At 45.9% G+C, this 15,905-nt stretch overlaps 1 protein-coding gene across 1 annotated transcript in view; it reads right to left on the bottom strand.

The window, feature by feature from the left end:
• Nucleotides 1–15,905, bottom strand: part of ZFC3H1 (zinc finger C3H1-type containing) — a 1,590,362-nt gene that overhangs the window by 76,344 nt on the left and 1,498,113 nt on the right. The gene's annotated exons all lie outside the window — the stretch shown is intronic.

The following is a 15,905-nucleotide window of genomic DNA, read 5'->3' on the forward strand; positions in this document are numbered from 1 at the left end:
TTGCTTCTTTCCTTGTCACCCTCTCGATTCACGCCATCTTTCTCCTCCTCTTGAACTGCTGTGCCTGGATAGCAGTCTCGTCGTGCGGTCTGCCTTGCTCGTATGGTGCTCTCATGTTCCACCTTTTATCCCTGTGGGAAAGGGCCGTCAGGTGTGTGTGATTCAGGCCAATTGCATGACCCTTGTGTTAGGACACGTCAGGTAAACAGCTCTGGTGTTTGTCCGTCGTCTTTCATGATGTGCGAAAGTGTTAGGATTGAAAGGGGGTGGGGGGTGGAGTGTTTGAATATGAATATCCTACGGGGTAGGATGGGGAAAAGGTGTTATAGGAAGGGGGATACATCTCAACCGTCGGTGTCCCACTTCCACTCCCCGAGGACCCCCCATCCAGTTGATCCTCCCTCACTGGTCCACCCCCAGGAACTGGATCGAAAAGCGATGGCAGTGTCCTGGCCACCTGACTGAAACCAAACACGTATTTCAACATGATACGATCATGTGAACACTGAAAAGCCATACTAACTGTCGCACTAAAAAAGCAATTATTTCCTGTCCGTGCAACCTACTCTATGTGGGGAAGACCACAAGAGAGGTGAGAATAAGCATAGGAGAACATCAGTCTTGCATCCGCAATTAGGTTCCAGACAAGCCACTAGTTGATCATTTCATTAAACAAAACTACCAGACCTAGAAGCCACGGCAGAGACAGCCATTGGCTTACACAGATTGGAACAACGGTGTATCCATCTTCTAGGCACAGTACGCCGCGGACTCAATATTTCTGTTGAGTGAAATGCTCTAAATAGACATTGAGGTAACTAATTGTGAGGTCTTCGACCCGAGTCTGTCAAAGTATTCACTTCTTTTGTCATTAGACTATGTATCCCAGAATGCATTGGGATGGATATAGAGGTAAGTAATGCACTGGGATACGCCTCAACCCATCTGCTACAATCCATACACCATACTCAGCATAGATATAGACCACTGATAGAAGTACTTCCCAGTCCCAGCCTGCCCTCTTCTCCCACAGCGTTGGATTACAGACCACACGCCCCGGAATCCCTTGGGTTACGCAAAAAGTTTTCCGAGCCACCCTATTGCCCTCCTTGAGTGTCCACAGTCATGAGGTAAGTAATTCCCAGCCTGCCCAAATACCTTAAATTGCTTGGCTAGAGACTACGCGCCCCATAATCCTTTGGGACATGTTGAATCTAATTTGGACCCAATTTTTACCTGCCAGGAGCACCCGCGGTCATGCTTTATACTTTGCATTAGTTTGATGCATTATGTGCTGTACCATGATCGCCGTTCTCTATTAAATTACACACAATATGAGTGGAGACGAGTCCTTCCTTTACTTCTAGTTTTAACTTAATTTAGTTGAATGGCGCTGTAAACAAAGATTGGCCATTGTTCGGCATCCTAGGGATCACGCATGCTGTATCCACTTGGGATTTGAGGTAAGCCCCTTTTGATTTAACCAGGTGGCACAGCAATGTGACATGGTACTCGTTCTATCCATTAGTACACGCGACAGAGTAAACTTTCCATTTGCAGGCGGGTTATTGCTTTGCGTTTTTGCAGACCGGGATATTGACTATCGTACCTTTAATTACTTGGATATACCTTTGGTCGGATTGCTTACGACGTCCACAGGAGCATTGTTCTGTAAGTATCACGTTTGCAAACAGTATTGCACAAACAGCGAGCAAGCGAAGTAGAATACTTTCTCATACAGGCACCTGTGTCTCGTCTCTCCCTCTGCAGGCTAATATATACCTTATCACACCATCAGTGACAATGGTGTCTATGTAACATAAGGGTACATAATCTGCCATGACACGGCCCATTCAGATTACGCCAGATTAACAAACTGCAGGAAAGCTTACTAGTGAGTCACTCTGCCTTTTTATACAGATGCAAATAAACCACAAGAAAGAGCAGAATTTTGAAAAGAACAACCATACTAATACATTGTGATTGTATGTGCATTGCGGTTTCCTCATTCTGTAGGTGTATACACACACTTCTCGGGTATACTACCATACAGAATAAACCCAAAACAGGGATTCATCCCACTATCTATCAAGTCACCACCCGCTGAAAACACAGTGGAGGTGAGTCTTGAGATACGCAACAGACAAACATTACACATTAACTGCTTTTCAAATAAACCAAGATGACAGGAATTGAAGGAGAGGTGGTAATTAGTATATCTATATCATTTTGTTTTAGATTGAAAGGCTCACCCATCCTATCAAGAGGCAACATACATTGGACAGTTGCACTGCGTACTGATGATTGGCTAGAATATTGGGGCAAAGTAGTGTCAGCTCACAGTGAACTACAACCGAAACACGTATAGATAAAAAAAAACCTGTAATAATACAGAGGGCCACATCTAAAAGACACGCGAGTGTTGGACTTTAAAGTTCAAATTATTATATGTTTGGGAACAACTATTATCCACATTTGAAATGTGTTAGCATGAAGATGGTATGTATGAGTTAGGAATGAATGATGAATGATAGGAGAAGGTATGTAGAGGTTGAGCCTATTTTTTAGAATGTTTTCACAAGTAAATATTCATTAATTATGTTATGTGAAATAAACACCATATCTTGTTGAGATTTTGTAAACTAAATCAGAATCCCGTCATCTTTACCCTATTGGTCCATTTCTTGCTTTTGCTTATGTATACTCACCTGGAGGACCATAGATAGTGACCAGGTACCCTTATACTAGACTGGCCACCTGGATGACAGATCCGAGGACTAGTTAGGGAGACACCTTCAGATTGCTCACACCAGAGCATCAGCTGCCTTGAACGTGGATGTCTCAGTGTAGAGGATTCTCTTCCCCATGGCGTCCATCTTATTCCCCTAATTGTCCGGGAGGACCGGTGATGCAGAGGCGGGTTGGCCGAACTTTTTCTTGCAGTGGCCGACACTACCGAGTCTGGCAACGATTGTGACTTTAAGCACTTGTGTGCAGAGTCCATCACGCTGTATTTCTTCTCCAACCGGTCACGTTTGGGCAGAGCCATGCAGGAGGGCCAGGCCCTCTTCCCAAATGTCATCCAAAAAGAATACTGACATGATCGGTTTCCACTTGGACTTTCGTCGCTGGTATAGGAAGACCTCCTATTTGGTTTCCTCAGGCACCAGTTGGAACAGCTCGGAGGCCATGGAGATCAGAGTGAAATGATCCTACGTCGTCTGGTGGAGAGGCTCTGAGGAGCGTCCAGGTGCAGTGTTTTGTTGACCACCGGGACAAAGTCCTCATCTTCGTCAGTTCCTGTGGCCGTGTCCGTACCAGCATCCGTGTGTGTATCCAGATCTACTGGTGGAGTCGGATCCTGACGTGGTGGAGGAGGCTGATGCAGTGGCGTTGGACAACGCTTCCTCTTACGTGGAGGCTGGTCAGGGCCTGCGGTACAACAGGTGCCAGTGCTGGAGGCAACCTTTGCTGGATCTCCGTCACCAGGGTGTGGAGAGTTGGCAGGCTGTCCATGGATATTTCCCTTGGCTGGGGAGTGAATGATGGAGTGCTAGGACCTGCGCCGTTTTCCTCCTCGAGGACTGTATGGACTGGCCCTTGGACGTCGTCCGTGGAGTAGATGTACATTGGCAGATTGTACAGAACCTTGGAGGGCTGCTTTGGGGCCTCCTTGCCCCTCCCCACCCCTTTTTTCCCTCCTGAGGGTTGTGTGCCGGGATATTAAACAGTGCCCCCCCCCCCCACCCTCGGGGGTGCCCGCAGCCTTCATTGCTGCCTCGGCAGCTGTGTCGCACCTGGGAGGGAGCACCCTCGCTGGTTCAGTACTTTCCGCTGTAGCGGTCGTCGCAGAGGATGTCGAAGTGGTCTGTTAGGGAAAGTTTTCATAGAAATGGTAAATCGTCCTGACCTGGGTCAACCCCAGAACTTTTTGCTTTTACACCTCTGAGTGGGAACCTTTTTACACATTCACAGAATCTTTTACTCTTTTATGGGTGTCATTTTTGAGACTCTCCAGAGTGTCTTTTTAAAGTTATTCTCTTTAACAACTTTTTGACAATAAGTGCCTGCTGTTGCTGGGTTGCCCTAGGGGCTCCCCTTTTACCTTCCTCTGGCTAACCTAGAGAGAACTACAGTTCCCAAGGGTAGAAAGGATCTTTGGATCCATTTTACATTTTATTTGGTGAAACCAGCACACCCACCTTATGTGGAGTGCTAGGGAGATACAATGTATCCCCTTTCACACTAGAAATGTAACAATTCTGTTACAGGGACAAGCTTACCTTCAATGGCTGGTGGCAGCGATCCCTTGTATTAATTTGGTGCACCTTTACCGCGGGCTGTGTTCACAGCTGCAGTAAAGGCACCAAAGGGTGCTCATCTTAACAAAATGGCCCACCATCATCTTTTTTGCCATTTTAGTGTTTCTTGTCCTTCTTGTTCCTTCCCCTCATCCAGAGCGGGCAATTCCATTGTGGATTTCTATCTTCGGCGGGACTCCACACCCAGGCACCAGTCTGTCTGTGAAGGCAGGAAGTGATGGAGGAGTCCAAAACTCCAAAGCCCTTTGTCTTCCTCCTTGCCTTAATGGGGACAAATCCCAGCGGGGGGCTGGCTCTCCTGATTAGACAACCAGACCGCCCATTGTTGTAAAATTCAGGGAGATAATGCAAAAGGTGTACTGTAGTTCCTGTCAAATCCTGCGAACCTGGAGACAAGTCGACCACTGGAACTAAAGACGAAGGAAAAGCGGCTGAACTGCTTTCCAGCGACCGGAGAGCCGGATGTGGAACCAGAGCCTGCTGCAGCACTTCCTTACAATGGACCTGGGGACTCTGAAAATGACGACCCCGACCCAGAGCCTGGTGAGACCCACTAGACTTAAGAAGACCTGCACTTTGAGCCATCCAACGCGTTGCTGCGACCTTGCGGTGCTGCAATACCCCAATACTCCGGGACCTCAAGCCATTGTGTGGTGCACGGTCATCCAAATTCCAAATCTCGCAGAAAATTTGTGGGAATCCTGGTGTATCTCCAGAGACACGAATCGAGTCTGAAATGTCCCCTCAGAGTGCTTGAATTTGGTAACTATGAGAATTCAACCACAATTTTCTGTCTTCTTCTGTGCTCCTTGAAAAGGCGCCAAATCCGCAGAACCACATACAAACAACAAGGAAAACCTTGCCTAGAGCCTTCTCCATTGATCCCTGCTGCAAAGTTCCTTCCGAGTCCTGTTTTCAGTCACCACAACAAGGAATCCACTGACTGGGTATTTTTCTGCAGATCCTGAAGTTCTCCTGCTGAAAAACCTTCAATGCTGAGGTACTGTGTTGGCTTGGTTATGTACTTACCTTAAGTCTCAGGATTTCTGTGTAGCTGTGGTGTGTTTTCTGTGATGGGGAGGCATCTCATCCAGTGCACCCAGTACCACTGCTAGAATCCTGCTAGGTTGTCTTCTGTGAAACTCCTGGACCCTCTTCTAACTCTAGAAGTAAAGTACTCACCTGTTTGCCCAGGATTCCTGAGGAACCCAAACTTTTGCTACTTAACCTAGTCTGGCACTGTTGGACACTAGATCCTAGTGACACCCTACTGCCACTGAGAACACTCATGCTCCAAGAACAAGGGAAAGACTTAAGGGATTGAGCCTTTTGCCTAGAAAAGAAAATGTGTTTAAAAGTAAGTTACTTGTAAAAGAGTTGGTTGGTAACTAACTCTAAGAGTGAACAGTTACAAAAGTTCATACTTACCTTGGATGTGTGATGCACTATTCTTAAAAGTATGGTGAACATCTTTCTTTTCTTAGAAACAGCTTTGCCATTCTAACAGAAAGTAAATGTGAGGGTATATTATTCACCTGCGATTAGGTTGTGCCTCTTCCCAAAAATAATGTGTTGGTTTCACCAGATAATTCCTGTTAGGATAATTGTATGCGTGTTCCCCAACTGGGTCTTGCATCCCCTGACCTGCTGCTTGCCTGTCCACAATACGTCTGCATCAGGTCTTACCTACCTAGAATAACAGTGTCATTCAGTAAAGTGTAACATTGGGTTTTGCTACCCCTGTGCTTTTGTAGACCGACACAAACAACCTCTTTGGTCCTAACTGTCCCTCATAAATCATACATAAATTACTTGTATATCTGGGAAAGATCTAATCTGGAGTCCTTGTGAGATTAAAAAAGTATATGGGTTTTACTTACCTTGAGTTAGCTGTGTGATATTCAAAAATAAGTTACAAGAGTTACTGCTTAACTCAATCTGTCTTTCACTGATCTCAAAAGCACCTATAATTGAATAATAAATACGTAGGTTTTTACTCATCTGGTATAACTTATTACAAAAGTAGCTATATGTTTACTGTACCTAGAATAAGTGTTCCACTATTCACAAAACTTATATTGTCCAGGTGACCGAGTATGTGATTTGTACGGAGAGTCAATGTACAACTGGTAGAGTCTACTGCCCTTGCATTACTCAATGTAATTGTGAAAGTAACCACTGGTTTTTACTCCCCAAGAATAGGTGTGACCTATACTGAATATACTTGAAAAGGTTTCGACTTTGTTAGAACTACTGTTCGGTGTTCCAAATAAGGTTTATACTTTGGTCTGTGTACCTTCAAGTATAGTGTTGTGTTTTTATAATTGTGATTTTATATAATGTGTTCGTACTTATTCATCCCTAGATTTATCTGGGCCTACTTGTATTTAAATAAATCCTTTATTTTTACAATACATAGTGTTTCAGTGTCTCTTTGGACCATTTGTATTACAATTTCATTGGTACTGATTCTACAGCCCTCTCTCCCTCCTAAAATAAACCTGGCTGCTCTATCTAGGCTACCATGAACTCAGGTGGTACAGCCTTACGCTAAGAGTGGAGTTTTGTACTTCCCTTCAGAAAAACTGTCCTAACAGGTCTGCACTGGTGTTTGTAGCATTACTTCATCGACAGAGGTTGCATCTTGCAGATGCACCCAACACGAAGAATCCTCGAACCTCCAACTCCTGGGGTTCACATACTGGTACCAAAGGCGGAAGAATGAGGCCCCCAGATGACATTTGGGAAGGTCAGGGGATAAGTAAACCGTGTCCCTGTCCTCCATAGGATAACACTGGGAACAAGTCCCTTTGACTCCTGCATTCCACTCCACTCACTTTGGCTGCAACATGACCATCCTGAACTTTGTGATTTGAGAAATTTGTTGAGCTCCCAGAGACCCAGAATGGGTCTCCACCCACTGATTCTCTTTCTCACCATGAGGTGCATCGAAACTGGTTCTATAGCCCCATTTTTCAGTAGGGACTGAACTTCCTGTAGTAGGAGGGGCAGACGTTAGTTCCCTCTTGCGTGCAGGTGGAATAGAGGGACACTTTAAGAACTTAAGGGTGTGTCCTCTGTATGATGCTGAGCATCCATTTGCCAGTGATGTTCTTCCACTGGTCGAGAAATCCGGACAAGCTGCCCCCACTGAGGTGCTGAAGGGGTATGTGGGGGGGGAGGCAGCATGGACCAGATCCTGGTCAGACCTGCTTTGGAGTCTTGGTGTGCATGTTGGATACCCACCGCTACTGTGTACCCATGAACACTTACCATCTATACCATGGTAGGCAAGACAGCTGCCGATATGACAGCTGTTAACTCCAAGGTTCTGTAGTCTCTCCCCTTCCCATAACAAAAGGGTTGTCTCCACTGCTAGAGGGTACCCAAGGAGCAAGCAGTGTCTGTTCCATTCTTAATCACTTGGAGGGTTTCATCTCCCCCCTTACCGAAGAGGTAGACCCCGCCAAAAGGCATGTCAATGACCTTTGATTGCACATCAGGGTGGAAATTAGTGACTTTCAATCTGTCTTGACACTGTAGGACAGCCTTGTTCCCCATTTGGCAGAAACCTGTGTCCACCACATCCAGTGCCACAGTGATTGCGTGGTCAGACGCCATCTCCCCTGTGGGGTGATGGCCCTAAAATGCCATAACTACAGGCCTGCGCATGAGTACGTGAAAAATGAGGCCTTTACCCAAACACAAAGGAGAAAATGTAGGCACCTAAGCCTGGGATGGCCGGAAAATGTTCCCTGCCACACACGAGGGGAAGACCTCGCTATCCTTTTGAGAAAGATCAGGAAAGGCCGAGACCATCTTGGAAAAAAGAGCAGCATCCAGCGTGTAAATTTGTGTGCAAACTTGCACTGCAGAATGGAGTTTTCCCTATGACGAAAAGCAATGCCTTTAAAGTTCCTTCCTTTGAATTAAGAGATGCTCCTGAAAAGGGGGGCAAAAGTATAATCAAGGAACGGTGCGTGTGTGCATCATGAGCCCATCATGAAAAGCCTGGTTGTCAAGGGGATTGGTTGAGGAATTCTCTGCTTTCCCAGTTTTACGACCAAAAGCACTTAAGGACATCATAAAATCTGCCGTGGCTGGCCATCAGCCCTTTGAAGCAGGAACAGCAACCCTTGTGACATCACAGCCCCACATGGCAGAGGGTGAGGGCAGTTTTATGGGAGGCGGTTGGTTTCCCATTGTACACAATGGGAAGATCTGCTTTTGTGGAAAATCCCCACTTATCCACCTCAGAATATTCATATGTGCAGCTTTCTGGAAAGCTGTCCGCAAGCTGCATCTGATCAACCAAAAATGGTCTTGGTGGACCCAACATAAGAAATGTTATTAGGAAAAAAATGAATTGTGATCTCTGCATAAAGTCGATCATAAAAATATAAGGAAATGTGTAACAGATGATGGGTATTATTCCCATCGAATGCCTGATTTTTCAGTAATATAGTTTGGGTGGAAACGGGGGAAAACTGTAGCTTCGCAACAGTAGGTCCAACGGTCAAACAAAGTTTAGGTGACTGCCTGAAAAATATAGTATCTAGAAATGTGGCCATAGCTGACATAACATGAGAAATGGTAGTTCTTAAAAAGAGAGATTTATAGGTAGCAAAGCCAGATCCAACCCCCTGTTTTGTCAGATGATTGATGGGGAATCCTCCTCTGGGTGCTAAAACCACTCCTTTCTCTGGGCCTACCGACTTGCAGAGGGGGAGTGAACCCTTGACCACTGCCCAATCAGTTGTGCAAGGATGATGACACAGCAGTGATGTCATTTGGCATATAAATAGGTTACTCCTCCTCAACTGGGGATTTTCTCTCAACAAAATTCTGTGTGCAGCTGACGGAGAATCTGGAGCCATCCTTGCAGAAATTTGGGCCTAGTCTTGAAGGGAAGCAGGGAGCTGTAGAGGACAGAGTGAGGCCTTGGTTGACTTCTTTGATGGTCCATGCAGTGGAGCCCTGGCGCTATTGATGACTATAGAGTCCTTTTCTTCTGCAAGTATAGATCTCCACAGCCATAGATTAAACAAGTCCCATCTATTTAAGCACTACCCTAGAGTGTCCCCATAAGGAAAAATCCTCTATTCTATCAGTTTGTGAAATGTAGTCATTTTCTATTGAAAAGTATTTTATTTGTCTGCGCATTTTGGTAACCCTCCCTTTGACAAATAGTGTTCCTCTGTGCATTTAAGTCATTTTTCCGATGTAACAAAATCATCCCTTGTGTATCTGTTGATTATAGTTTTCTTTCCCCTGCAAAGTCCTTTGTTGTTTGCATAGTTAAGTTATTTCCCTAGTATTTGGCTTAGTAAATCAATTTATTCCCCCATTGAAATTCACAGATCAAGATTGTTGCAATTCGAAATCAACAATCTTGGGCCCAGTGTTATTTAATTGTTATAGTCGTTAAAGTGTTGCCCTAAAAGAATTGTTCCCATTAGGAGCTAAAACCAAATTTGTCCATTTGTTACATTGTGTGTTTAAAAACAAATCCCCATTGGCATCTGTCATATTAGACCCAAATCGTGTTCCCACTGTGAGAATCTCTTTGCCCAAAACATACCTGTGAGTTGCCCGTCATTTTCACTGAAAACCGTGGTACCCATCTGCCTTTCTCATTGTTGAAAGCATGTGTGTTATTTCCAGCTCCAGCAAAATTCAGTGTGCGTTAGGAAGAATTCTTCAGAATGGCTAATTTCCCCTACCTACTGAGTCCCTCAGCAGCTTTGCTGGATTTCTAGGATTCATTTATTTCACCTGGTAAGAGTTTGAACCTTTTTTCCCACTCTTACATGTGTTTTGCTTTGTGTGTTTAACATTTTTCTTGCGTTCATAGACTCTAGAGCCCACCTACTCCATAGGCATCATCTTTTTACTGTGTGTTACGCAGCACCCTCAGTGCAGTAACTTACGCTCACCTGGCTCCCACAGAGGCATCGATCGGAACTGGACAGCTGCGGTCTCCACCAATGTGACGCGTAGGGCCGAGATGACGGACTGGACTGGCCCACCTAGCTTCGTTTGCTTTGCCCGTAGGAATATTCTTCTGCAAATGGAGACAGGGAATTAACCACCCGTGGAGTTGAGCGTAAATCCCCCCACCCCCGCTGTTCTCCCCACAGATTGCCTTTGATGTCCCCCTTATAGTCTCACCTGATGGTTTGAAAAGATGACCTCTCATCCTGCATTGAGCGCAGGGGCGCGCTTGATAACCAGTTGCTTCACTGGCTCGAAGGAGTTGGTGAGTTCCAGAACAATATTGACTCCGAGATTCCCGGTAAGACACCGTAAGTATAAAGTTCGTAAGAGTTCAAATGCCTGACTTTCACTCTTGTCCGATTCCTTGCAGGTTGCAGCTTGACCCTAATGAAGAGTTCCTCGTGGCAACCGGTAGTATTCTGGTAAGGATTTGTATTTTCCAACACAGTTCGATAAAATAAGGTCAATATGCAACCTGTTGCTTTCTCCCTTATTCAGGCGCTGAGGGAAAGTATGAAGTCTTGGGGAATAATACCTCCAGCGGTAAAATCAAGTAAGTCTATTGTGGTGAGGAGGGTTTCCCTGGTTAGTCCCTTTGTTTCACTGTGCTGTCTTTTTGTTTCCCCTTAGGGACCAGGGTTTGGCGGAGATGCAGTGGAAGCTGCTCCGACCGGTGAGGAGGAATAGTACCCCCGGTGGTAAAATCAGGTAAGTCTCTGGGGGGGGTTAACTAATATTCCTCTGTGTATTCCCTTAGCTCACCTTGCTGTAGCTCACCTTGCTGTTCTTGTCTTCTCCTTAGGTGCCAGAGTGCGGCGGGAACATGCAGGAGGATGCAGTGAAATGTGAAGATGCTGCAGCAGGTGAGGCGACGAACATAAAATTATTTCTTTCTTCCTGCTCGAAGGCGCGATGGATCGGGAATTCAGGTAAGGATTAAAGGTATTGCTCTTGTTCTAACCTTTTCTCCTTCTTTCTCCCTTTTTCTAGGAGCTCCAAACTCGAGGCAGGCGTGGCAGAAGGCTGGATGCAGACATGGAGGCACGGTGAGCGTTACGCTGCTGGATGCAGAATAACACGAAGCGTGTGCTGCTCTTCGGGCGTGGTTTAAATAGCCTCCAAACTAGTCCCAGGTAAGTATTCCTCCCCAGCCCCGCCCGAGTAAAAAATAGTCCTTAAGTAAAGTAGTCCCTTCCAAGCCTCTTTTGGCTTGCAGCTCTTGCAGCATGTCTGCATCAGGTAGGTTTGCAGCATGGTCTGCATCAGGTAAGTTTTACTCTATGAGCCTGGCGCCATAGGCCCCAGGACTGACTCTCCATACGAGCCTGGCGCCAGGACTGGACCCAAATGGCCCCTAGCAGGGGTTGTTGGGCTTGGTTAGGATAACTTGATGCCTGCTTCCGGGGTTGCTGGACGTGGTCTGGGTCCCCGGGGGTAGGCATCATGACAGTAACACAGGTTGTCCAACTCCGACTCAATTTTTCTGGGACTGACTACTGTCTCCCAGAAACACGTAAAGTTGCCATTGACTATTAGTCTATTTTAAAACTCACGGACCCAGTACAAACTAACTTAGAGTTCTGGAAAGGGTTAATACTGATCCCTTCTTGTCCGTTTCTCTTGGAGCATTGTTTTGCTCCCTTTTCATTAAGACTTGGCTGGTGGCAGTGGTAACTACCCTATTTTTTCCTACTGTGGTTATCTTAAATAACCCTGCTATTGTTTTAGGCTATCTTGGTAGCCTCGAACTTAAACCCGCTAGACCATATACGTTTTTATACGGTTCCGCTTGGTTTCTTCACAATTTCTTTTTTTGTAAAAGTCTTTCTCGTGTTTTACTCTGCGCGCCAAACCAGGTTTGGTTCCTTTGTTCGCCGACCTTTCGTGGGTTTCTACACAGAAGCCCTCCTTAGGTGCCTGTATGTCTGGGGGTAGAGGACGTGAGGGAGGAGTTTAGGACTCCCTGCACAGGGTCTCCTTGGAGACCCATGTCACACTCTGATCTGATTGACTGTGGCGACTGTGTGATTGACAGCCAGGCTGTGTGAATGGGGGAAAACTGCATAAAAAGCAGGTCTCTGGGTCTGGAAAGGCAGCCGCCACTGGAACGAGAGAACCAAAGAGGAGCTGACAGAAGTGGACCCCTACAATGACTGAACCGCCCGGTGAAGCCCTGCTGCAGGTCCAAATCTTCATACTCCAACGACACAAAAAATCTGCAAGGAGAATCTTCTCCAACTGAGCTGGTGGGACCAACCAGTTCACCCAAACTCCAAGAAAGGCTCCTTCTCTGGTCGAAATTGCGTTACAGCACTAGAGCGTTTTAAGGAGCGCACCTTTTATTCGTTGCTTTGCTCTGCTGCTGGTTTCTTCCCTGGGCAGTGCAGGACCCTCCAATCTTCCTACTCCGTGTCAGTCCTACAGTCGCTTCAGGAACCGTTAGCCTGCAGGACCTGCCAGGAACGTCCGCCTCAGCTACAGCCTTTTTCATTTAAGGTTCTGTTCAAATCCAGTTGTTTGTTTCGTCCAGCCACAGTGAAAGTGCGTGAAACCTTTTGCCAATCCGAGGGCTTGTCCTTCTCCATTCTTTTAACTAACTTTTCTGACGACCAACTTCGTCCGGAACTCTTGGCAAAGACTTAACCGCAAACTACCCTGAACTGTGTGATCTTAAGCAAGACTCTGACCCATTGACTTTGGGCCAGGCCCTGTTTGAATCAGATTTCTTCACTGTAGTTACTTTTTCTAGATTGCCGTGCTTGCTTAGTTGTTGGTGTTACTCAATTTCTGCCTAACTTTGTCTTTCCCTCCCTTTTAAATTGCTGGAGTGCCATTTTGCTCACACTTTATTTTGAGCCTAACTTGTCCAGAATCTATTGGGTGTGGTATAGTGTATTAAGAGTGTGATTTTTCAACTGCTTTACATTAGTAAAATGTTATATAACTAATGTTTAAATAAGTGTATATTCTTTAACTCAAAAACCTTGAAGTCTGTGTTTGTGTAATCCATAGTAATTGCTTTCCTTTGTGTAACTATTGATACTGCTCACTTAACTCTTGAGAGAAGTCTGGCTGCTCAGCCATCGCAAACACTTTACTGTGTAGTACAGGCTTGTACCAAAGGTGAATTTGTACTGTCACTTGTCTTAATTGTGTGTGGTGTTCCCAAAGGGTACTGCATATAATTCTGCCTAACAGTGCGATCCCAATTTTGGTTTTTCCAAATTTTTCTTTTCATCCTTTAAACAGTGATTTTCCGAGAGTATTCCCTTCCTCCATCATGTTGTGAGCTAGGATTTATTGCCTTTACTTCATTTTTCATAGTTTTGAGCTTGCTTGTCATTTCCAGTTACAACAAAATTTAGAGAGATTTGCAATTTCATTTTTCTAAATCTGTTTCACCTCTATCATACCGTGATCACAGATTTGAATTATATTCCGTTTTATTTTTTTTATTTTTCTTTCTCATGAGCTGCCTGTGTTAAAATCAGATTTCCTGTGTGTACTAACTAGTCTGTTTTGAAGCCATTTGTTCTCTAGCGTAAGCAGCCCAAAGTATCCTTGTGTGCTGTCCCATGGTAGTGGTATTGAATCATTGAAAACTCTATTTTTCATTGTCACAGGGGGAGCGCTTAACCTTCCTGCAATCGTGTGAGGGAAATTATTTGGCATTGCTTTTCACAACACAAATTTGTTGTGGCATTGACGTCTCTCTTAACCTGGTTATGTTCTAGAAGCCTGTGCTTTGTGTTGCCACAACATTCATGGCTGCAATCATATTTTTGTTCTGATTGAATATTAAAATAATGAATACATTATTCATTGACAACACACCGGCCTGGTTCCTGGTCTATTGGGAAAAGGGGTGCTGGTGGAGGTGGGGTGCGAGACGGATTGGAGGCCGCCTCTAAATAATTCTGTGTAAATATAAAAAGTGTTTTATTGTGCGTCACCATCCTTGCAGGGGTAGAAGGTCCCCGACTTGCTGGTGCTGCATAATATCTCATGACACCCCTTCACGCAGCAAGGCTAATGCATCCATCTTGTTGGGTAAAAAAATCCAGTAGAGGCCCCATTGTGTACCATAGCTCTTTATCATACCTGGATCATTGTCTGGTGGAACTAGAGAATGGGAGGAAGGGTTAGCCGATCTTTCTGGCTGTTGCCAAAATCACGGAATCATGTGATGGTTGCAAACGCAGACACTTGGGGGCACCATCTGGAAATCCATTTCTTTTCCAGGCAGTCCTTTGTTGGTGCTGTTAACAGGTTCCGCATTATCGCAAGAGCAACCTCCCAGATGTCGTCCAACAAAGAAATTGACACCACTTATTTCCTGGAGGCTTCCCTCCTTTGTAACATGAACCATCTCCTTCTGTTCCTCAGGAACGAGGTTAAAAACCTTCACAGAACACATCAACAAGGTGTGTAAAGACACAATCTCATCAGGGCGCGACTCTTGTGGAGGGTAGACCCACAGCAGGATTTTCCCCATCTGCCGGTACTGAGCCATCTACCTCATCTGTAGCCTGGGTACCTTGATATGTGTCTGTGTCCGGGCCAGTATTCGTTTCTGTGAGGGCCACATGATGCAATAACTCCTCCCGAGTTGGTTGAGGCGGTTGAGGCCGAGGAACCATATGTGGCCTGATTGGTCTGGAGGGACTAGCCCTATGGGCACCTTGAGGGGCTGGAGGAGTAATTCACTGCTGCAATTCTGTCAGAGATTGCAAAGTTGACAAAATGTCTTGTGACAAGTCCATCTGTGCAGAAGGCGCAGCGGCCGGAACAGATGGTCTAGGGACCAAAGGCTGTACTGGTGGTCCAGGAGCTGGTAGAATGGGGTCAGAATCCCCTTTTATCTCCTCTTCATTTGAAGATGAAATATCCAAGGGCTCTTCATCTGATGAGCTACCCCCCTGAAGCATCTGGACAGGTGAGTCGCTGTGGTCATGGGCACCAGCGTGATGAGGCGTATCCTTGGAGGGAAGCTTAGGAGCTGGCCTAGGAGGCAATGCAACTCTGGATATTATGCTGGTGATCATAGACAAGGTCGATGATTGTATCGGTACAGCCAGTGATGAAACTGTTTCGGTCATGCAGCTCGTTGACGAAGTGGCTTAGGACGGAGCAGACGACAGGGTCGATCGAGTAGCCGTCGGAATGGAAGCGGACAAGCAGTGTTTCATCGATTAACTGTGCTTGCTCGTGGATGAGCAGCAGGACGACGGTGCTCCAGTCGGCGATGATATTTAGCGACCATGGTAGTCAGTGTAGTCTTCGCCATGGTGGAGGACAGTACCGTCAATGAGCCCTTAATCGCTGCCGGGGCAGCCGACTGGTTCGAAGATTTAGACACAGCCTTGGCAGCCACCTTTGCGGTTGATGGCGGGGTAGTATAAATGTGCGACTCATGCCCATGTGCCATTTTAGGTTTCTTCCCCAGGAAGTATCCTCATGAGACCTCAACCTCTTCTTAGAGGGAGTTTTGTGCTCAGGCCTGCCAACACTGGCCGAGGCATGACTCAGGATCGAGGCCGAGCCAGAGACCTTCTCACCTTCTTGCAACAATGCGATGATAGTCCA

The sequence above is a fragment of the Ambystoma mexicanum genome, chromosome 12, assembly GCF_040938575.1.
Source record: "Ambystoma mexicanum isolate Mex_15411 chromosome 12, UKY_AmexF1_1, whole genome shotgun sequence".
In the NCBI taxonomy this organism is placed as follows: domain Eukaryota; kingdom Metazoa; phylum Chordata; class Amphibia; order Caudata; family Ambystomatidae; genus Ambystoma; species Ambystoma mexicanum.